The following is a 467-nucleotide window of genomic DNA, read 5'->3' as shown; positions in this document are numbered from 1 at the left end:
CCGAGGCACAGAGAAAGGAGTCAGATAGTGTTTCTTCTGCTGCATGTTTTATTCCTCACAAAGTGAAAACAGTCACGTCTTGGAGGTTTGAGAATAATTCTCTGAATTTAGTGACAAAAGCTTCTGTTAAAGCCTTCATTCTTACTTTCACATTTTGAATTTTAACTTCTGCCTGAGTGCCTTCTGGACTCTCATCTTCAGCACTGCTGCCAGTGCCCCAGGCAGATGCAGAAGGAGCCTGCAGAGGTTGTGCTGTAGTTTTCTCCCCAGGAGTTGGTTGATTTTCCAAAGTAGTCACACGTTCACTTTCCAATTCAGTCTCACCTTTGATGCCTACTGCAAAGAACAAAAAGTAGTGGAAAACAGATGATGAGGTAGCTTAATACGGAGACAATTTTTGGCACCCACGTTATAATTTAACCTAATGTATAATCAACGAATACACAGATGTTGTAATTAAGAACTAT

Source organism: Meleagris gallopavo, chromosome 12 (genome assembly GCF_000146605.3).
Source record: "Meleagris gallopavo isolate NT-WF06-2002-E0010 breed Aviagen turkey brand Nicholas breeding stock chromosome 12, Turkey_5.1, whole genome shotgun sequence".
In the NCBI taxonomy this organism is placed as follows: Eukaryota; Metazoa; Chordata; class Aves; order Galliformes; family Phasianidae; genus Meleagris; species Meleagris gallopavo.
This window is presented reverse-complemented; position numbering follows the sequence as displayed.